Source organism: Aythya ferina (genome assembly GCF_964211825.1).
Source record: "Aythya ferina genome assembly, chromosome: 6".
Lineage (NCBI taxonomy): Eukaryota > Metazoa > Chordata > Aves > Anseriformes > Anatidae > Aythya > Aythya ferina.
Window position 1 is genome coordinate 34792632 of NC_140303.1, and position 23205 is coordinate 34815836.

Genomic DNA, 23205 nt, shown 5'->3' on the forward strand with positions numbered 1-23205 from the left:
GCATAGCATTTCCTCTTTTTTTTTTTTTTTTTTTTTTTTTTTCCTTTGGTCTGCTGGAATGCTTGAAGCTTAAGACACCAAAAAAAAAAAAAAAAAGGCGAATCAGAGCTGAGCAACAAGAGAATGATGATGCAATGATATTGCAGCAGCAAAAGCAAAACGATCTGCTAAAAATACACCAGAGGGATCTAAATATTTCCATAAACAGATGGAGGTCAGGGCCCAAAAGGAAGAAAAAAATGCAAGTAAAGGAAATTGTATTTGACAACCATAAGGGTCTTATAGTTCTTCTGTGTCTTTTATCCCAAAAGGTTTTTTTTACAGATGCTTACAGTTGGGTAAAAGAGGAGTCTGATCCCACAATGCTTTACTCAAACGAGTAACCCTAATTTATGTTCATAAACTCAAAGGGGCCAATGGAACTACCATGTGAGCAATAGCTTGCATGAGCTCTTTTAGAGAAGGCATCTGGCAGTGCTTTATAGTGAGGGCTGCAGAGCAGTTTCCATGCTGAACCTCTCTTTTATTCATTCTCATAATTATTTTTTTTTCTGTTTTAGAGCATTTACATTTTCAGCTGAAGTTTTCCAAACGTAGTCCATGCCTGAATGTGAATTTTATTGCAATGCATGAGGAAGAACAGTTTTCAGCCTGGCTGGAAAAATGTGTTTTCTCTTAAAGAAAAAAGTCTGAGCCTCTTCCTGCGCCATCCTCCCTCTTTTATCTAAACAAATAAGAAAGGGCTAAATATTCATTTGTGGAATTGTCCTATGGGGAGTCAGGGATGTTGAAATCTGATGAGCTTTCAGCATCAAAAACATCCCAGAAATGTATTAGAAGGTAAATTAGTAGGTAGCTGAAATCCAGAATATGTTCTGCGGGGGTGAAAGGGTACCAGAGAGCTGCATGGCACATGCTCCTTTGAAGCCAGAGGCCTGTGCTCAAGCCTTGCTTTGATCTTTCTTGCCCAAGCTCACCCAACTGTGAGTGGGAACCTGGCCTTCTGAACGGGAAACCAAAACCAGGTGTCATACCAGCTGTAGCATTTCCCTGTGGCCTTGATGGACCACCACGACTCAGGACAGGATCAGGATTAGTAAGTAGGACTAGGGAGTGGCAGCATAAACTGCTCTCCTGGCTGGAAGCTGCTGTCTCCCTGTATGAACCCAACACAAAGTCTGAGAGGTGCCCACCTAGGAAATGTTGGTTCTTCAGTTGCTGCAGCTCATCTTCCTGGTGAGGATGACACTTTGTGAATCTGCAGCAAGAGTCATTCTCAGCAGAGGCAAACAGAAGGAAGTTGAAAGCATCTGCAGAACAAAAAACTTCATCTGTACAAATGTTTTCTTCTGGACAAAGCAAAATAGATCACATTCATAAAGTAAAAATTGTGTTGGTTTTTTTTTGTTTTGTTTTAGTTCAGTTTTCATCTCTCAGCCATGTCTGATGATCATCTTAGTTACAAGGGCTAAAAAGCAATTTCAAAATAAATAAAAACTAAGCACACTAAAATGATATATTTTGAGAATAGTTGGCTTTAGATTTCTGAATTTCACACTTTCTAAACAAGAATCTGTCCAAACCTAGACATTTCTAGGAAAATGTAGTTCTTTTAAATAAAGTTTTTCAACAGGAAAATATCTTGGAAAAAATTTGTCCTGATCTCTTTTTTAGACAAACATTAGTGACCATTCCATACAGCACTAAAAAGGCCAGGTTATCCTATCCAGCCATTCATATGTACGCCTCCAGATAGTTTAGCGAATATGGTTTTACTCAGATTAATCCTTGCTTTGTACATTGCCCAATTCTTCCTTGGCACATTGCATGAGTGTCGTAAGCTATAGGAGTCAGACCAGAAGATCTCCCAGGTCCCTTCCAATCTAACTTTGTCATTCAAACCACAGCATACCATATAAAATGCAGTAAACCCATCCAACTCCCTGTGTCCTGCTGAGGACAGTGCTGTAATTAACTATGTTCACAATGACAAGAACTATGCACCTGTAATTGCACACCCTAAAAAGAAGTTGAGATTACCAGATATGAGGCTTGAGGGGCTGATTACAAGACATTCATGTTAAAAGGACCTCAAGCACAGTTTTAAAGTTATGAATAATCAGTACCATGCTCCATGAAGATACCAGAGGAACTGCAATTTCCCTTAAAATCATGTTTTCCCTTAAAAACATCCCTTAAAATGTTGTCTAAAGCCAAACTGAACACATTTCTGTTTGTCTGCTGGGGCAATAACAGGTAGGAATGCTTTGGCTTCTTGGGTCTCTCTCTCTCTCTCTCTTTATTTACTTATTTATTTAATTTTTTATTATTTTTACTTTTATTTTTGAGTGTGGTTTTGCTGAAATGCTAACTGTTTGCAACCTATAAATATGCCTAAGGTTCTGTTCTAAGGTGGAAGTTTTCTTCCACAGCTCTCCACAGTGACAGGAGGAGTGGTCAGACCTCCTGTGTTACCAAAATGAATTCTTCCTGAGCCTCTGTTCTTGATGTTTTCACTGCTGTGAAGCTGAAGATAACTTTTACTGTGCCCACTCTACGCTCTGGGTACCTCATCCCCACTGGCTGATATACTCCAGGCTGTTGCTGTAACTTTAGTAGGAAGAAAGCTATATGAAAACACAGCAAAAAATGTCGGTGATACCCTAAAGCTTTGTGCTGGGAAAGCCCCAGTTTGCTGCAGATGGCTCCTCTCCCTTCACTATGTACTGAGGTAAACTCCCAGCCTGGGCTTGGCTCACTCTGCCTTGTGAAGAGTCATTGCTGATGTTGATTTATTTAGCGGTCGAGTGGTAGGTTTTGGAAGAGGCAGGAGGAAGCTCTCCCTTCCTGTTCACACACAGCTGTTCTCCTCTGAGACCCATCTGGATTCACTGGAGGACCACTGGCCTCTTTGCCAGAGCTCTATCACAGGCAGTGTTTACAGCTGTCCTGCACGGACAACCAGTGTGTGGTCTGAAGCTATGGATGAAGAAGCGAGACAAGTGCATTCCATGGAATTTATTCTCTCCACATCTCCCAGAGCTCTGCGAACTCCCTGATATCAGCTGTCACAAACCCTCAGACCTGGATGAGGCAGGACAACACAAGACTGGTTGTGCGGTGCTACCGGTACTCCTCGCAGGAGCTGTTGTATTGTACACAAGATGTATCCGTCGGGAAGGACTGCAAGCCAGGCTTTGCCTTCAGAAGCAGTCAGCTCCCATGGTATTTGGAGCCTTAAAAAAAAAAAAAAAAAAAAAAAAGATCTGAGGCAGAGAGGAAGCCGAGTGCATACACGAGTTCTCTGTCTCTGTGGCTGGAGAGGTATGGTAAGGGTTACAGGAGCTTCTGGCATCTGCCTTTTTTAAGAAACCTGCCAAGAAAAAAGGGCTCTGCAAAGTTCATGTCTTTAAAACATAAGAACAAAATAAAAGTATCTGCAAAGCTTCTGATCTGTGCAGATGAGGAAGGACTGGCAGCAAGGAATTCACCTGCGGTAATGCCATGGAGGAATACTGCCCTCACTCATCCTGCTGCAAGACAATGATACCACCTCTTGGCCCACCCTAGAGGCTACAAATGGGCCTGATTTCAAACCCTTTGCACACAGGACTATCAAAACCCTGCTGCTCACAGTGGTTAGGAAACACTATCCAGATTCAATGGGTGGATGCTTTCAAGCTGCTACTACCATACTATTAGTAGTGGCTGTAACACATAGGTAGATTCAAAGCCTTTTGAAAAGCATCAAAACCTACAAACTCTTCAGTTTTCTGAAGCCAGGCTTCCAGTACAGGTGGTGGCTTGTCTCTGGTAATTTGTGTGTCATGTAATGCCTGCTCTCCTTCTCAGCAAAGTGGGTAGGCATGCTATTGTAAGCTAAGTCACCAAACTGCTCACATTTCTTTGGGACATTCTGCCTATAGCTGCCTATAGCTGCATACATTAAAAGGCCTCTGTTGTCCTGATTCAGTTTTTATTTTCTCTCCATTTGTTTATTTATTTATTTTGACCAAAGGGAGACTTCTATGATGAAGCCAGAAGAGCTGGGGAAAAGATTCTGATTTCCTGGATTGTTTTAATATCAGGACCTGGGACAACTGCAAAAGTTCATCACTGCTCTCCAAGTCCTTCACAGAACTTTATCTTGCTTTACTTGTAATTTATTTTCAGTAAAGGACTGCAAGGAGAAGATGAAGGCAGATTTCAGTATAAACTGGGATGTTTGTGGAGTTGAGCTCAGGCCTCAGTGGCATGGAGTTGCAGTAGAGAAACTTGCACAGCTATATCTGAGTTCTCTTCTCTTCTCTTCTCTTCTCTTCTCTTCTCTTCTCTTCTCTTCTCTTCTCTTCTCTTCTCTTCTCTTCTCTTCTCTTCTCTTCTCTTCTCTTCTCTTCTCTTCTCTTCTCTTCTCTTTTCTTCCTTCCTTCCTTCCTTCCTTCCTTCCTTCCTTCCTTCCTTCCTTCCTTCCTTCCTTCCTTCCTTCCTTCCTTCCTTCCTTCCTTCCTTCCTTCCTTCCTTCCTTCCTTCCTTCCTTCCTTCCTTCCTTCCTTCCTTCCTTCCTTCCTTCCTTCCTTCCTTCTCAGTGAAATCCATACTTTGACAAATACACCTGAAGCACACTGATAACATGAGCTTATGGGAGCCTGCATGATGGATTTCAATGGATAGTCCTTCCATCAAGCCAGAATTCATGAGAAGTTCACTTCTGTCTGTCAGGAGACTGTCTGTGGCAGGTTCATCCATCTCCAGTTTAAACCACTCTGTTTCACGCAATTGTGGTCCAGTTCTGCTCCGAGTTACACCCATTGACTTGAGCAGATCCACATGAATGTTAACAACAAAAAGTAAACAAAACAGAATTTAACTCTATTGATTTTCCTAATACACTCATCAATGTATGTTACAAATGTGAAATCCCAGAAGCGTTAATTCTGGAAATATCTGTCCACAATAGTCAACATAATTCACCAAATGGAAAGATGGAGATTCTCCAGGATTAATAACATGGAAAAGTATGTTATTTGTTGTGATAAATATTTGGAAGGCAACTTTATTGTCAGGAGTATAAAGACCCACCCGTTACTTGGAAAATCAGTACAAAGCAACAGAATATCTCACTTTAAGAAAAACATCAAGGAGAAAAGAGGAAGTTATCCAAGAACTGGGGAAACTTGACCAGGGTCTGTAGGGATTTAAAATTTCAAGACTGTTTGTTGTTTAAACTGAGTCACACCGATGCAACAGAGAATTTGTCCTTGGCAACAGAACTGTTAGAACGGAGAGTTAATGCTCCCTTGTGTCAACCCACTGAATCCGGGTCATCATGTCTTAATTAAATTGTACATGCTATGAAATACCATTGAACGTCAATCCAGTTCCTTAGTGTATAGAATATTATTTTTATTTATAGGGTTTGGCAGTCACTTCTGGAAAATAAAAAAAGCTATTGAAATATAAAGATTGCCCATTAACAAGAGAAAACCACTGTCATGCCCAGTTGGGTGAGACTTCTGCCTATGGGCCATCTTTTCACACATTAAAGATCTTCACTGCCTTGGCCATGTGCAATTCGGTCTTACTGGGATGATGATGCATGCATAGATAAGGTAGGATTTTTGTTTATAATAACTTCACCATGATGCACCCAATTATGCAGCATGAAGTAGGAAACTATTTTCAGATTTTCTTCTATTGAAATCTCTCATGGCTTGGGGGTGCCAATCAATTGCCTGAAAGTTCAGATACCTGAGACAAAGGAAAATGCTCTTCCCTCCTCTCTCAGGCTGCATCTAAAAGAACCCATGCTGTGCATATCTGGGTGACTTGAGCAAAATTTTAGCAAAGCTTAAACATTCAGTGCCCTCAAAATCATTCTCTGAAATTTGTTTCACAGAGGATGGACAAAACAGCAACTGCATTAACTCTGCCTATATAAAAACATTACATATATCTAAAGAATAACTATTCTAGTGATGCAGCCAAGAATAACAGCAGAGCAAGTCAGATTGGTAAAGATGGGATAGATAGAGAAGATGCCAAACTAAACAAGGTTTGGTTATGGCTACACACTGTCCTCTGCCTTCAGCTTTCTCTTGCAGAGAATTTCCTAGAAGAAGGCCAGAATAAATGGTACTGTCTAGCTTGGTAGTTCACTGGATTTAACTCTTTCCTGGATTGTGGGGTTGTGTTCCTCAGTTGGCTTTAAAACGTAGGCATACATGTGTCAGCTAAGTTCTGCTGATGTTTTTGAACAAAATGTCAATGTTTTTATTTTTCCTTTGCGGAAAAAAAAAAAAAAAAAGAAGTAATTAATAGAAAGTCTCTTTCACTTGTCCTGTTGATGTTATGCACTCGGGATGTTTAAAACCAGGATGAATAAAACCTGCAGAACACTGAAGTTGCTACAGTGACTACAGAGTCTTTCTCTGAATCCCCATCACAGTAACCCAAGATGGAGGTAACAACACAGAAAGTGTCGTGTACCAATGTTCTTAGCCTGCTTTTATTTATTTATTTATTATTTGTTATTTTAAAATTTATTTTTATTGTTAATTTAATTTAATTTTATTTATTTGAACTCACTAGTGAGAACATATATATATTACTAGGTAGTTTTATTTGAACTGGTTTGAATTCATTTCTGGGCCAGTGCTAAAGGAACCAGTCCCCAGGACAAGGTAAAGGGAATCATGTTGTGCACTGTGCCTTGTCTGAAATGGCCACAGATTCAACTCCTTGCAGGGTGCCTGTGAAGGTAGGGTACCTAGGTCACAGTAAAGCCCTTCTGTGACTCCTGCAACATTTCTGCATTCACAGTAGCCTATGAATATTGACATAAAACTCTGGATTGCCGTGAGAATAAGCTTAAACTTCTGCTGGACAAGAAGGTGTCTCCATCAGTCAGTTAATAAATGACACATAGTCTGTCTTCCTTCTGTCCCTGGCCAATCAAATTAAACACATAAAACCGAACTCTGCTCTGTCTCTTAAAGAGTACTTTTCCCAACAGTCTGAACTGGAATAATGAGAACAGTGGAAGGGCAGGCTCAGGAATGATTCATTAACTGCAAAACAGGGGAAAATTCATACCAAATGTTCCTTGTAACTGCCCTGCTGCTTCCAACAGCCTTTCTTGTGTCATATAACTGAGGGGTCACACCTGATGTTAAACTTTCACATAAGCTCTGTACACATAAGCATGGGGACCGTGTGCCTGCAAGATGCTTCCCACAAGCACATAAAGCCTGCTGAGCGTTGCTTAAGTAGTCAGCTCCTTTAGTTGCCAGGTCTCTTTGGGAAGCTAAGTATGGGCATGCATATTCAGCCAAATATCCATGTAGACAAGTAACCAGTACATGCTGAGGGAAGAGTGTAAGACCATGGAAAATGCACAGTGACCCATCCTAAAGGCAAGTTTCAGTAATTTCCAGCTTAGGGAAAATACCACAAATTCATACCTGGGAAATTCTATGCTAGATGGTGGATTTAGCTTGCAAAGTTGAAGAGCATTAAAGACTTTGAAATGCTTTACTCTCAAGGTCTTTAAAATTGTGGCCAAGAGAAGTTTATCTCAAGACGTAAGCAAGGCAATGTAGCAGCTGTAATTTCTGAGCTGAAAAGAAACATAAAAGAATCAGAATCCCTGAAATCTGTGCCTGCTTTCTGATAGTCTGTAGAGAAAGGTTGAGATAGGACATCTTCAGGAGGCGACCACCATTAGAAGTAGAGCAGATCTCATTTTTGTGCCCGTCCTCGGAGGAGGGTGGTGGTGGGAGATATCTCCAGGTCATTTGCAACCTCTGAAGCCCCAGTCCTTCTGAGCACAGCAGTGTTAGAACGACTGACACGTCTTCAGAGCTAGAGCTGCTAATAGAGACCTTATGCAACACTGTAGCTGTTTTATGCAAAAATCCATAAAATTATTAAAAGCTTCTGCAGAATCAAAGAAAACTTAAGATGAGAAAGGCCAACAGTTTCTTGGATCAAGCAATATTGTCAGCTCCAATCTTGTTGCCAGGCTTGCCTGTTTCTCTGCTCTCTCTATTAATTTGTTCAGGCTATTTTGAAATGAGTCAGTGATGGTGCTTCCCTCAAGCCTGCTCTGTGGCTTCATAGCTCTTGCTGTGAGGAACGTCATCCTCATGTTTGGCCTGCCTTTTATTTGATGATTAACCCAAACCTACGCCCCTCCATTTTTCTGTCTCGTGCTGAACTCATCAAAAATCCCACCCTATCTCTTTTCTAATGTCTCCAAGTAGCTCATGTTGTTATTACTTTTTCCCATCACTTAGAACATTTCTACACAGAGAAATCAGAACATCTTTCCTTCTTTCTGGTCATTGCTGAACTAGAGCTTAGGGTAAGAAGCCAAGCGAGGAGGCAGGATATGGCTTAGTTTGAAAGCAATACTGTGTTAATGCATATATACAGCTTCAGAACTGTAACAGGGCTGTTACAGTGACATCTAAGGTTTCCCTTGACATTCCTGTTCTTTCCACCCTGTAATTTTATATAGGGAGCCAGTAAAATAAACGAAGAGCAGACACAGCAAATCTGCCTGGAAGTACGGTGATCCTAGGACTGAGGATCTGGACTATGGTGATTTGCTTAAAAACTGCTCTTCAACTTTTCCGTACTCATGAACTCTCCTCCTGATTTCATATCTGTTGAAGGTACTTCTACATTTAAAAAAAATAATAATTTATTTGTAGACTTAGAAGTAGTCCATAAGTTGGAAATGTAGCCCACAGAGGTAAATCATCACTTAGCCACTGCCTGTTTCTTTCTTGTTCTCCTCTTTTTGTGCTGAAGGCTTCACAGAGTGTTAAGCTGGCAATTAAAAACAGAGCAGCAGTTTTATTAGCCCTGCATGCCATCTTGTTCTCCCAATGTTATTTGCTTATGCTAATTGGTCAGGTATTAAAGAACAAACACAGAAATTAATTAGTGGTCTGACAGGAATTATAAAGAAATAAAGGCCTTCCATGGGTGTCAGATTTGAGTCACTGACAGAAGCTTACAGAGTGAAAAAATGAAGAAGGATGAATCACGGTCGAAAGAAGCATTTTTGGCCATGGAGTGTGGCATCCAGATGTGTGAGGACTGACTACACTTTTAGTTCAGGGCACAGTGAGTCCTTGAACAGGCATTTCTGCTCTGTAAGGGCTCATCATTAGGCTTGGCAAGAGTGGTGAGTCATGGAAAGACTGTGTTGTTCATGGAAATAGGCTTGATATGGTGAGCTCAGGTGTTGAGGCAGTCATCCTGGGAAAAGACAAACCACCTTACCCTTGAAGCAGAATACGTGTCAAGGACAGCAAGAGCTGCAACATGGCTTCATATCTCAGCTGTTCCTGGATGAAATTGTGTGTGTCCTTTTGTACCCACTGCTCTTTTTCCCTCTTGCAAAAATAAAAAAATATAGGGAGATCTCTTCTGTGCACTCTTCAGAATAAGGTAATTTTATTTCCCTAGTGTGAAGAATAGAATTCGCAAATGTTAAGGAAACGGTTAGATCATTCCGACTTGGCAGCAAACATCCTCCAGAGTTGTCACTCCTCTTTCTAACACAGACTATACCTTTTTGAAGGTCTAATTCACCAATGGGGCCACACAATTTAACAGCGGGGGCAAAAGCAAAAATCTCCCTTTGGGAACGCTGAAAAGGGTTTGTCCCATGGATGGGGCTTTGTTTTCTGTTCTTTCCAGTCTTGTATTGTGCTTTAATTGATCCCTAGTGAAATACTGGATAAAAACTTTTCCTGTCCTGTCACCTTATTCCACCACTTTCTTTCACCTGTGGGCTAGGTCTGCTGGTTTTGCTTGCAGGTGAGTTGGGATCACTGCATGATCTAAAGAGGAAGCTGTCCTCTCTGGATCTGTTTTTCCCATATGGATCAGTTAACCCATTTAGTTCCCACAGGAGGCTAAAAGTTTACACTTAAGGTTTACACCTGTAGATTCATGGGGATACTGGACAAGGTCATCGGAGGTAATTGAACTTCTTGTAGAAAAAAAAACCACACTCCATGAAGGTATTTAAATACAAAGCTGTCATATTTGGTCCATGGGATCCAGAGCTTCCATGGGATCAACTGGGATCTCCACTGGCTGGAGCTTACTATGCTAGAGAGGGAAGCACAGATGATACTTCTGTTCTAATGTCCTTCCATAAGCATCTGCTTTTGAATATTATCTATGACATTTCTACACTGAGCAGTGGCACATCGTGGTAAAGATAAAAGAATCCAGATTCAGAAATAGGTGCAGAATCTTGGATGGACATGCACTGAAAAACAGGACTTGGTATTTTGGGAGTGACTGTGTTAGTAAAGCAGGCTTGGATAAAGCCAATATTTCTGCAGGACCTTATGCCATGTGGATGTCACATCTGAGGTTCCTAGCTGAGGTATCCCTGTCCTTCGCTTGTTTCATTGAAGTTGTCTTTTGGGAGAACCAATTGCTTTTGAAGTCTATGACAGTTTTATTGCTTATTGTTCACTGTCTTTGATGATCATTTGGGAAAATAACTTCCACTCCACAGTTATTGGCCCACTGAAGGATTGTTAGGATCCATTTTACTACAAAAAAACATGGGAAGTTTTACTGAGGGAAGGCAGACAAGTGCAAACTTGCATCGAAAATGCAAGCATCCACTTAGGTATGCAAAACCCTTACAGTCACCAGCCAACACTCACAGCTCAATACATGAACAGCTCAGAGGTTATTTTAGGTGATTCAAAATGGTCCTTCTTGGCTCTGTAGTCCATGACTCCACTATAGAAAGATTTCACACTAAAAAAAAAGCCCTCTGGTAACCAATTCAGGCAGATAATGAGTCACCCCAGAGATAACAACCAATGATGCCCAGGAGAAAACAGGATTTCAAGTAGAGGCTTCTGATGGCTACAGACAGCAGGAGCCAAAGCTGAATGATGAGATATTACGCAGTATATATGCATACATGTCTCTGAAATGAACAAGTTGTTTCAAACGTTAGGACTTTACATTTTTTGGCTGCTCTAGCTCAGAGTCTGCAAAACCTCTGCTGAGCATTTGAGCATGCTGCTGCTGCTCTAAAGCAAAGCAATGAGGAGAACCAGAGGAATCTGGCATATACATTGCCGGCCAGAGCACAGTGCAGACATCACTGGATACGTAACCCAGCAATGACCCGCCAAACAGCTGAGAAGAGTAACAGATCTGATACTCACCCAGGGAAAGGTTGCTAGCCCCATCTGTTGCTACTGTTGCTGCTACTGCTATTTTTCAACATCCCTTCTCGCCAGGGTGTTCTCCAGCCAAACACCACGTCCTAGAGAACAGCATGGCATCTGCAGAGCTGCCAAAGAGACAGCAGTGAGCACATCATGGAAAAGTTCGAGGGGGCCCTTCCTCCTGCTTCTGCTGCACATGCTGTCTGGGGAGACAGATCAGTCGAGGAGACGAAAAGCAACCAAAAATTTGACCAACCTCAGAAACAAAACAATCTCCCACCCAGCAGAGAAGCCAGAGAGAGGAGGTCTCAGATGTTCGAGGCTGTGCCTGAGGATGGCATGAGTCAAGCGAGCATTGCGGTGTCGGGGGCAGAGGTGGAGCCAAAGCTGCCCCTTTCTGGCAGCGACAACCCCCTTGCGTTCACGGCCGTCCTTGCCTGTGCTGACAGCTCCTACAGAGATCACCTCTGGTGCAGCGTGGAGTTCCCATTACTGTCCTTGGGAGCTGAAGGAATGAACCCAAATAAAAGGTCTCAGCTCAGTAAAAGACTTCAGAGGATGTGGGCCAGAGAGCAGTCAGAGAAGCGGTGCTTTTCTGAGGCGGGCAGCTGTTGCAACAGATGAAATCCATGCTCACATGGGTGAGAGTGTTGCTATGACTTCAGCACTAAGAAAGTCTACAGACTTTTTATTTCCTGTTTTAACATTGACATGGCTATTAACAGGAGAATTGACATGAAGTTAAGGCAGACGTGAAACAAAGCCTGAAATGAACATGTAAGGTTTTTATTTTTTTCATTTTACCAAGACAGGACTCCAAGGAGTCTGCTTTCTTGGTCAGCTCCTGAAGAAGACTCCTTCCTTTTTATTCACATTCAGCTTGTTAGCAGACTGAGACTGAATTAGGTCTGAAGAAGGACTCCAGGACTTATCCTTCAATGCAGGCAAACCCAGCTCAATCCAAGAGAAGCACGTAGTTTGTTTGTGGGAGAGAGCCTCGGGCACTCTGCACGATCCATTTGAGATGGAAGCAAGAGCCTCATCAGAACAGGGAGAACTGAAAGAATTGCCAATGCTGGAATTTAGTTGTGGCACCAATTTTCTTCCCACTGTGAAAAGCAGGAGAGGAGGCATGTGATGAGCATTTTGAAGGTCTCCCCCCCCACCACCCCCCCCCAAAAAAAAAAAAAAAAGACAAAATAGCTCCCCTGTCAATGCTAAAAACCAAAAACTACAACAACAAAAAAAATCTCCCTGAAGAAGACAATCTACAGAATCATAGGTACTTTTTTTGACAGCCCTGTATTCAGGCATTAAATAGGCCTGACATCGTTAGTATATAAGAGCTGATGTTTTTGCAGCTTGTAGTGGCATGGCTGGGAGCCATATATAGAATTATATAGACAGGATTAAATGTTTCCAAGGGAAAACATGCACAATGAGAATATGCTCTGTTCTTCCCTAAAGCAACAGGCAGTGTTGCCAAGCTATGCTCAGTCAAGCTGCTGTACGTACCAGGAAATAGGCTTCCTTCCAATGTAAAGCTATAAAACAAGACAGATAAAAGGGCTTGAAATCAAAATAAAGAGAAAGTGGAAATCTTTCCCTAGCTTATATTACTCTCTAGACAGGGCTAGCATTTGGAAGATGCTTCCAATACTATCTGCACCATGGGATCCATGAGCTTCCACCATGCCAGCCCATGGCCTGGCTTCTGCAGGGCGAAATACCATATGGCCATTCCAAATTGAGTTTACTTTGGAAAGAGGGCAGGTCTGGCAGAAGCCATGCTTTCCTCACTCAGGTGACAGTTTCCTGTCTCTTGATCATGAAGGAAACAGTATGTCCCCCAAGTACATTAGGACATGGTAAAAGTCCACGTCATGTGATATATTTTCTTCTGAGTGATATTTCCCAGTCACCAGTTTGCTGAGGTGAACTGCTCTTCAGGGTGCAGCTACAGGGTACCAGTTGAGACTTTAATTTATGTCTTCATTGACCTTGCCCATCTCCTGCAGCTCAGTAGATGACCACCTATTCCACATGCCTGTGTAGCATTTTGCTCCGATGCAAGATGGTGCAGACCAGCACCCGTGAGCTGGTAGTGAGTGCCTACCTAGCTGGGAATGAGGAATGACTCTCCTGAAACAGACCTTTTTAATTCCATGGCTTTTCACAAAGTTTTGAAGGGAAAAGGTGAAGATATTGGCTCTTTACATTGCTTCACATGGAGTGCAAGCATAGAAGTCTCATCTCCCGTCCCTATGCTTGTTTCTTCATTTTCTGTTGGGTGTGAATATTCCACACAGAGCACTGCATGGATAGAAGAGTTGGTAATTGCACAGCAGTCTTGGCATGGCAGGTTACTAACACACCATCATTAATATTGCTGTGTCCTCTTTTCCCCCAGCATTGGTTGAATTCCAGGATGAAGTGAAGGGAGGCGCATGCTGCACACAGACGTTCACTCACTTCCCTGCAAAGTTCTTCAGAGCTTAAGCATGGCATAAATCAATTATTTGCTATTAAGCATAACTGGTTCAAGACAGTGAAGTTGTCTTTACATAGACTGTGATACTATTAACAACAGGGAGGGAAAATGTGTGAAGAATATATTCTGCCGTTGAGGGGAAAAGTTGATTTGAATGAAGAAAAAATCTGCCCTGCAGAAAACTCTGGCATTTAGACATTTGTGTTCCACCCTGAATCAGTCCAAAAAGGTCAACATTTCTCTATTTCCCCCTCTCCCCCCGAATAAAAACTTCCATTTTAAAACACCAAAATGACACAGTTTAGCGATGCCAAAATACTATACTAAAACATTAAATACAGCAATGCAAACATTGTATAGAAAGTACCAATACACATGGCACTCTCTGATCAAATATAAATGTGAGCTGGACAAAAAGGAGTTGGAACTGAACGATTTAAGAGACTTGGAATGAAATAAGTCATTCTTGCTGTTATAGCAGCCTGATGTTCTTCAGTCACAAATTTACTCAGCATCACACATTCCCAAGAAACATTTCGCCTCGAAATGGCCCTTTCCAATGGAAAACAGCTTCTGTCACATTTTTTTCAGCCAGCTTTGACTGTGGCCAGCAAAGCCCCATGGGGATCATCTGGGGAAAGAGCTCAGTGTATTTGCTTGGGAGTACAGCATCCCCTCAAAAGATGGTGCTACAGATTAAGAATAGACAGCATGGGCCCCAACATCTGAAGAAAAAAAAAATAAAAAAAGAGGAGGAGGATATTTTTTCCTTTTCATTGGCATTGTTTCAGTACAATGCCAGGGTATTCTGAGAACTTCTGTCAGCACTGCTCTCCAAAACCCAAGGCGCATGCACACATGGCTGAAACTGAGGTCTAACATCTCAAGAACCAGTGCAATCCCAGTGGAACTGAATCATGAAACAAAGATTTGAAGGAAATTAAATAGGTTTTGAGCAGTGGAATTAACAACTCAGGGACATTGATTAACAATCAAGGACATGTTGTCTCGGTAAAGGAGATTCTTTGAATACTCTTTTGTTTAAGGAACTGCACACTTGTGTTGGACTGATTTGTGTCTGGGACTCCCATGAAGTCTCTGAATCCTCATTTTCTGATGGATAGTAAAGGTTTTGCTCCCTTGCAGCCAGTCTTGGGGAAGGACTAACAACATGTTCTTGATGTTATTCTGTAAAAAGTCATAAAGAATTGGACGCTACCACTTCTTTGTCCTCTCCACCACGGCACTAAGAATTTCTCTGGAGACAGTGGATAGACAGTCCAGTTGCAGGGCTGCAGATGCCTGTCTTCTTTAATTATCATATTAACAGTGGGGCATTTGTGGATGGGAAAGACAACGCCAAGCTAGCCCTTGGACCGATCAAAGTTAGGACAAATGCTTGGGCATGCAGACCTTTCCGATTGAAACCAGCGGTGATTTTCACTTTTATGTTTGTGTGTATATGTCTCTATCTACACATACCTCCCACTGCAGCTGGAGGAAGGCTACAGAAGGTAGCCGGGAGGCAGCTGCTAGTCGGTGCCACGAGGGTGGGAAACAGCCTGACATTGTCCTAACTGGTTTGTGTGGGACTGAGTCAGAACAGTGCAGGTTGCAACATGGAGCAGCCAGTTCCTCACCCAGCGGCCAGGAGCTGCCAGAGCATCCCCCAGGCAAAGCAGCAGGGCAAGCCCTGCTCTCCTTTTCCTTGCATAACCTTGCTGCAGATGTGTAAGGGGCCAGGATGCACACAGAGCCGTGACTCAGCGTGAGAGCAGGCCAGCGGAGGGAGGTGAAGTTGAGACTGTTTCAACAGCAGAAGCAGCAGAGAGTCCACAGGGGTAAATGATGGGGGGATCAGACCTTCCACCTCTGCCCAGGAGGGCTTTCTCTGCACTGATCTCTGTTGGACACATGGGAGGTGGTGGAAGGAAAGTTGGGGTTGCTCATCTAGAAGTGGGGGACATTTTTGAGAACCTCAAAACTTTCAGAGTGTCTTCAGCTTGGAAGCAGAGGAAAGGGGGTGACACAGCTGCTTTGATCAAAGCCTTCATGTGAAAGTTACTCTTGGAAATTTGGCTCCAGCTGAGAACAGGCAAGGCAGCCCCCAGGTGCCTGCTCTGCAGGTGGGGGGAAACTGGGCAAGAATCCACCCCAAATCTGGAACAAATGTCCCTACTGCAGCGAGCACTGTGATGTGACCTCTCTGAGGTTACGCCAAGGGTGGCTGGAAAGCAATGGAAAGCACTCAGGAGGAGGTGTAAAGCTGAGGGATCCCGTGTGCTGACGGTGCACGCAGAGGGAGGCAAGCACAGCAGAAGACATGCAACTGTAGGAGCTGCTGTAGGCTTAGGCCTGGGCTTATTGCAAAGATTTGATTTACATTTGGAAATCAAGAGCTGCACATGCCTGGGGTTTTCCTACTTGCACCTGCACTATGCTACACAGAAAGCAACAAGGCATTCTTTTAACAGGCTTGTGACCACTCGAACAGCACTCACCCTCTCTCATTTTTGGAGGTGCCAGGAGCAGAACAGCAAAGGGGAGTCAGGGAGGTGTTCTCCATGCCTATTTTTTGAAGCCATTACTATATAACTTTTTTTTTTCTTTCTTTCTTCTTTTTTTTTTTTTTTTTTTTCTTCTTGTTCCTTTTTCTATGCCAAGCCCCAGGACACACATATAAAGACAATGTTGTGGAGTGAAGCAGTATAAACAGGTGAGAAGTGAGTCTGGGGATGTGGGGCTGAGGTTTGCTGGTGGAGAGCTTGTCTTGTGGTCTGATGCCATCACAAAGGTTTGTTCAGTTTGTTAATCAGCACTGACAGACTACAGAAAGAGATATGACCCCTTTATGAGGGAAGGGTGAGTGACAGGATTTCACTTAGGAGTGACAGAATCTGAAAAAAAAATAAGTAAAGAAAAAGAGGGGCTTTAAAAACTGCAACCTATAATTAATACAGGGATTGGGCTTGCCTGAGGCTGACATAGAGGCCCAGTGCTTAGGAGAGATAAAAGAGGATTAGATACTTCACTTGTAAGAACAGCATCCATCAGCTCCAGCAGATAAGATAATTAGTTACAAGGACCGCCAAGCCTTGTGCCTCCGGCATTAGCGGCACTGACGGGCAGCGTGAGTCAGGTTGCTTCCTCACACCCACCAGCAGTGCACAATTAGCTAGGTGCTGCAGGCAGGGCTGGAAAAGAGAGCTGGAGGCTGCAGCTGGAGGCCAGAGACCGGGAGGTGAGTCCTTTCCATCAGGGTAATCGTTGGCATGGAGGGGTACGGGACTGATCCTGTCTCCCCGCCTGCACTTTACAGAGTGGAGGAGCTAAGAACTTGGGAACAGTGATTCCTTTCAGTGACATGAAATAGTAATGCAAGTTCAGAACTGGGATAATTTATATGTATTTGTTAAACACAGCATATAGGCAAACTGCAGAGCTCTCTGCCATGGGATGCATCTCCACCCAAGAATTAGCAAAGATGAAGGAAAGCAAAGTTTCTGCTTTTTCTATTGAGCACAAGCTAATTCAGGGCTACAGGATGGATTATTGTGATTTTTGAAGGGATGTTAGACCCAATACCACACAGCACTGGACAACTTTGATCATTAAAGATCAGATGAAGATCCAATTTAGGCTCTGTGGTTGTTTTATCCTCCGAGGGAGATTCTAGCATTTTAGTCCTTTCTGGGGCTCTGCTGATGCCGCTGACTCTTTGAACCAGGAAACAGCATTAGACAGACCTTGGTTCTGCCCTTATATGTGATCCTATGAAATAATGTGGCCTATCTCTCTAGAGAAGTCTGAACGGCAACTTCTGCGGTTAGGTGATATCATGTTTCAGGAGTCGCTCCCTGGGTAGCTGCTACCATTTACCTGGCTCTGCAACCCCAAGACACGTCACCGGTGGGAATTCTTCTTCCCACTGTCAAAACCTTTCCTTGATGTCACGGTGCTTACTCATTGCTTGGAAACCTGCGCATGCTTTGCCCTCTGAATCAATTTTTAGAAGTGGCTTGGTGCCATTTGCCCTCCCTTGAGCCTTCCAAAAAAAGAGATTCCTTCCAAGCTGGGCAGCTCTGTCTCCCTTTGTCCGGCAAATTATTTATTTATATATATATATATTTTTCAGGACACAAAATCCCTCTGTCCAGAGCTATATATATTCGGTGTGCCCTGTTCTCAGATTAGGGCTTGCATAAAAGGAAAACATCTTGCTGTGCTGGATCAAGCATTTCGCAGCATCGTGCCCTGGCTCCCAAGACAGTTTGTCTCACTGGCCAGCTGCCTCTGCATGTGGCTTCAATTGCATCAGCACCTACTCCCGCTCAGTAGTCAGTGGGCCAAATTCTGTCTATACTTGGATCAGGGGACAGCCTCAGCAGAGCTACAAAGGTAAAAACAGAGCTAGAATTGGGCCTCCTCTCCTCCTTCCCTCCCTAAAGAAGCAGGAGATTAACAGGAGTTTGTTTTGTCCAGTGTTTTCTGTCTGAGAAAAGCTATTCACCTCCTGGGACTGTCAGCCCAGGACTGCTCAGATCAGCGCAACCATGCTGGTGCTTCCTTTCTCTCCAGAAGAGTTTATTTTGTGCATGTACATGTATGCTAAAGCAAATTTCTTTTAAAACATGCATGCCCTCAAATGCTTGTACTGCTGTGTCACTGCTGGGGATTGGGAGGTCTGGAAGTTTATTTCAATGCATTGCTCCTGGAAGCAGGTGATTCTCCATGGATTTCCATTTTGTTTATTGGTAGCCTGCATAGCTTCAGATGAAATCTTGAAGGGAAAAAATAACCCCCCTTGCAACTCCGGCACTAGAAGGAAAGTAAATCTCTTCTATCAAATGCAATACTTTTTGAAGTCCTAAAGCTATTCCAAATTGACTCTTGAAGAGTTAACAGTGAAATAATTTTGGTGTTCAATCTATCTCCTTAGTTAAGAATTTACTAGCATTGCATAAGCTTCCCGTAACAAGGTAACCAGATATAAATTAACTACTAAAAATAGCTTTATTGCGTTAGTCAATCCCTAATTAACTTGCTTCAGCTGTCTTCAAAGTTGCTATTTAAATCCATCCATCTTCTGGAGGCGTGGAGGATACTGATACACAGACAGGGGTGCATGTCAGCTCATGATAGTTTGTGTAAATTACTGGGTTATATGTGTGTTTGAACACAGTTCTGGGAGTGATGGAAATCAGCCCGAAGCACAGAGTTTGACATCAGGCTTGTTCTGTGATTCTTAAGAAGAAAAGAAAGATAAACTGAGATATTGAAGGGAAATGGTTGAATGTGCTTCCAAATTCTGATTTTTGCAATCACATTAGATATGCACTACAAGAAATGTTTTGCTTCTTATTGGAACCAGATTTCTTTGAAACTGTCCCCTTGTCACAGAAAGTCATTTTTTATTTTTTTTTTTCTCCTATGGATTTATGCTCAGTATCACCCTTTCACTCCCTCCCATGCAGCAATCTTCTCTCTTCTTTGTATATTCTATGAATATTTGCCATGTTCCCACATTCTGCAACCCTTTCCTTATCTCCTCTCCTGTTCCTAGATCTCAGTAAGTGGTTGCATACCCGTGGCTGGTTCCAAACTCTGGTCCTTCTGGCCAAGCACAATAGATAATTGCTGAGATCATGCTGTAGCTTTTCTCTGGGCAAGAAATCATGAATCTGCCATCTAGCTCCTCTAATCTGCCATTATCATAATCTCTTTGGGATTATACTCCACTGTTTGAAGCTTCTTGATTGAGTCAAATGGCCCAAATAGAAGCATAGGCTTGAAGACATTCATTTTGAGATCACCAATATTATTTCCATTTAGAAATCAAAGCTACGAGTTTAGGGCAAACTTGGGAGGCCAAAGCAAGGAAAACAACGATTCTGTGAAGGTGTTTGGAACAGTCATTTGAATATGATTGGTTTTTATTCATTTATTTTTAATACTCAAGGGACCAAACCCTGGAGATGCTAAAAAATAACATCAAGGCAGCCTAGGGGGAGGGTTTGACCTGCTCATAAATCACGCTCGTCTATCACTGCTAGTGGGACAGCATTTGCTTTGGTTGTCCACACTTCAAAAAGCACCTTGAAGAAGAGAAAGGAGTTAAGAAAACCTCAACTTTCAGAATCAAAATCTAAGAAGCTTGCTTTAAGTGAGAGAGCAGACAGATGCTGTCTGCTTTGGTGATCCATAAAACAGCAAACATGACTCATGACTTTCAAATACCTGTATAAGGACTATATTGCACAGCAAATAGTGTTCTGATGTAGTAGAAACAGAGCAGAAGACCTAGAAGATACAAGACAAACCTAGACCAAAACTGAGGGATGCTGCATACAAGTTAGTGGATTGGATGCGCAAAGCATAATACCATGATTTTCTGAAATATCTTCCCTAAGAAACAAAACCAGTCTTTTTCATACCAGTTTCAGTTGTACTCTGCCATTGACTCAGAGGTCCTTACTGTGGGCTCAGCACCGAACACTTTACACTGCGACCTGTGGGTCATTCAGACAGCACCTTGTTTTCACAGCAAGGTTCCCTCCTGTCCTGACCCCTGCTTCAAGATGGGTTTGACTGTGGCAGTCAGAGGTGTACGAAATGCTTTTGGAAGGCTCTGCAGAGTGACTCAGCAGCTCAGCTCTGGTTACGTGACCCAGAATCGACTTGGCACAAAACCTGCCTGTTCTCACTGCTGGGCCACGGCTCTGCCAGCTGCAGGTCAGCTCACGCTCACCCTCCCTCACCCTGTCCCTTCCTCCAGGAGTCTGCTTTGCCGTCATTTTTTTATTATTATTATTTTTTTTTTTAAGGCACCAAAGTGGTTCTTTGCTTGGCCTGGGCTCTTCCCTTCCAGTTCTTCCAGGTAGGACGGATCCAGATGAGTTCTGGTCCTGTCTGAAGACAATAGGTGGAAGATATCTTTCCCCCTGCCTCCCCCTGCCCTTCCCACCCCCATGCTCCTGTTCTGCATCAGCCCTTTGGAATTCTTTTAATCTCCAACCCTTGCAACTCAACTGCTTCTTCCTGTCTGGATCACAGTTGAAAGCTCCATTTGTTTAATTTGGCTTTTAATTGACCTCATCCAACAATTGTTGATGTCTCAGCTAATCTGTGTTTCTCTGCTGCTTATCTGGTGCCGTCCTTTGAAGTCCCCAACACGATAAAATGTCCTGTAAGAAGAGAGAACAAAAGATGACTGTGACAAAATTTTTCATTTAGCTCTCACTGTCCAGTCAATATTTTAATCGTCCCTCAACATTGGGACCAGAGGGAGAAGGAGAGGGACTACCAAGAAAATATATAATAATTTATATCAACCCTATTTAAATGGAGACTTTTGTGATAATCTTTTCTAAATAATTGCATCATTCAACTCTTCATCTATCAATAAAAGCAAGTAGCATGAGCCTGCTCTCAGCAGAGCTATTATAAAGCCCAAATCCCTCAGAATTTATGAAGTGTTCAGATGTTGTTGGGTGGGATGGAAGCAAATGTGTTGCTGACAGTGCTGTTTGCAGCTACCAGGATTGCCTAGGGCAGCTGGGGGGAGTTTGATGTAGAAATGTCACTGAAATGGCAGATAGGGAGAAAAGATGGATGGACGTTATAGAAAGCACATAAGGCTACCTACTACCTGACATGGTAGGTAAGCCATTTCCCTTCACCCTGCTATGTTTGGAGGGGCTGGGTTGTGATGGGATTATGATGGGGGTTTGTCAGCCTCTTTCACTTGTCCATGGTTCCCACCAAAGAGCAGGGCCAGGTCTGACTTCTGAGCTGAATGTCTCTTCATCCAGTTGAATGCATTTCTGAGGTGGTGAAAACTGTCCAAACCTGTAAAAACGGGTGCCACCATCTCAAGGCCTTTGGCTTGCTCTGAACTCAAGTACATCTACTGGATTCCACACATAGACAAGGAGCATGGATTTAAAAAGGAGCCTTAAGAACCTTGGACTGCTGCTAGATATCTGAAAAACATTACTTAAGAATCTGCTGTTAGTGCCTAATGTCTACTAAAAACTAATGGGATTTGGGCTCCTAAGTGATAGTATGTGTTCTTGCCTTCAAATATAAATGTTTTAAAGCTTCCAATTCTCAAAGTTTGAAAGTGCAAGACAAATTCATCCCTAGTGTAATGGATACAGATCCCATTGATTTCAGCTTTTGGGAGATTATAGTTATGAAAGTGTTCTGTCCAAACTTTGCAAAGAAATAAAAGACTTTGCAGAGGCACAGCAGGGAGCATTACAAATCAAAGGATACATTCTGCAAAGCTGTTTGCTCATGAGTCATTGCATGAACTGAGTCCAGGACTCAGAGGAAATGAAAGGGTCTTACTACAAGCAATATACCATTGAGTATGTTTGTATATGTGTGCAAACCTCAATCTTAGCTCCAGAACCATCACAAAGATTAAAAATGTCCATGGCAGGAATTTAACTCAGTTCTGTCGGATACAAGCCTGTTATTTTCATCTTGAGACACTGAACTCTACTGTTCTCTGTGCAACTCAATTCTGAGTTCAAGAGCTTGACATTCTGAGCTATTCATTGTTGATGTTGTTGACTCTAAAAAATTACTGTCTGACAATGCAGAGAAATGCTCTAAAAAGTGCAATGCAATGGAAGCATAGGATCAAACTCAGACCTGTGCCAGGAAAGGGAAAGACCCTACCCCCAGGTATTCTCCAAATATGCACAGCTAGGCATTTATAGATTGAGTCATATGCATTTTTTTCTTAATCTTATAGATCCTCATGCAATTTTTTTGACAGAATTGCAGCATAAAAATCATTGCTGAAGGGCACAGTGAGAAATTTTTCAGCCAAAATAAAATGTTCTAAAAACAGTTTTCTGGTGAGTCATTCAATGTCCACTCGAGGACTTAGAAAAATTAAAAGAACTGCATAAAAAAAAAAAGCAAAAAAAAAAAAAAAAAAAAAAGCTCTGCTTGTCCCCTTTGCAACATTCAAATTGTGATCTCCTGAAACAGGTCTTTTCTAAATGGCAGCCTTTTCAAATTCATTTGTGGTGTGATTTCTGGATGAAAAAGAAAAAAAAAGTTTCCTGCCTACATTCCCCTTCAGAGATACCATCTGGATTGCAGACAATTCACCCAAATAGAAAATTAAGCTTGGCAGGGGAAAAAAAAAAAAAAGACCCTTGAGTATCTTTCCAAATTGATATTTCAGTATCTCTGTTTTGCACCAACAGAAACAAGCCCAAATTCTCTGGTAGAGAGTGTGTGCTAGCACGGCCTCTATTTTATTAAGAAAAAAAAAATCATGGCAGCCATTTAGCTGTAAAGGCCAAGATATAAAATGTCAGTTTTATTTATGGCAAGTAGCTGGGTAGAAAATATGTCCTGGCATCATTTGAGATTTCAAGAACTTTGTTTTTCTTTTTCTCTTGCTGCATGAAATAATGCTGTATTCTTAACAAACAAACAAAGCAAAACAAAGAAGGAGACAGCCCTTCCCAG

The 23205-nt window shown here is 42.4% G+C and overlaps 2 long non-coding RNA genes across 2 annotated transcripts in view; one reads left to right on the plus strand and one right to left on the minus strand.

The window, feature by feature from the left end:
* Nucleotides 1-1166: 1166 nt before the first annotated feature.
* Nucleotides 1167-11580, minus strand: LOC311439110. The gene is made up of 3 exons (XR_014694544.1): nucleotides 11476-11580; nucleotides 11217-11344; nucleotides 1167-1310 (listed from the first exon to the last, which is right to left on the minus strand). It is a non-coding gene; the product is annotated as an uncharacterized lncRNA (long non-coding RNA).
* Nucleotides 11581-16822: 5242 nt separating this feature from the next.
* The window catches only part of LOC311439112, a 48877-nt gene continuing 42494 nt past the window's right edge, over nucleotides 16823-23205 (plus strand). The window contains exon 1 of the long non-coding RNA XR_014694546.1: nucleotides 16823-16951. This is a non-coding gene — a long non-coding RNA (uncharacterized lncRNA). The remainder of the gene's footprint in view (nucleotides 16952-23205) is intronic.